We start from the raw sequence: 378 nt of genomic DNA, 5'->3' as shown, positions 1-378 counted from the left end.
CTGCCATTGGCTGAGAGCCGGCCGCATCACCGAGCGTCATGTTAAAGGGGAAGGCAGGCGGGGCTCTTAAAGGTGCTGCGACCTCCCGCCAACACAAAAACACTGGGAAAGGGGAAGACCTGCATTTATAGAGCGCTGCTCACCTCAGTTAGGACGTCCCAAAGCGCTTTACAGCCAATATTTTGAAATGTGGTCACTGTTGTAATGTGGGAAACGCGGCAGCCAATACGCGCACAGCAAGCTCCCACAAACAGCAATGTGATAATGACCAGATAATCTGTTGGTTGAGGGATAAATATTGGCTATGGAAGAACACCCCTGCTCTTCTTCGAAATTTATGACTATTCCTGTGTCCCTAATCTTACTGCTCAGTTACAA

Source organism: Pristiophorus japonicus, chromosome 21 (assembly GCF_044704955.1).
Source record: "Pristiophorus japonicus isolate sPriJap1 chromosome 21, sPriJap1.hap1, whole genome shotgun sequence".
In the NCBI taxonomy this organism is placed as follows: Eukaryota; Metazoa; Chordata; class Chondrichthyes; family Pristiophoridae; genus Pristiophorus; species Pristiophorus japonicus.
This window is presented reverse-complemented; position numbering follows the sequence as displayed.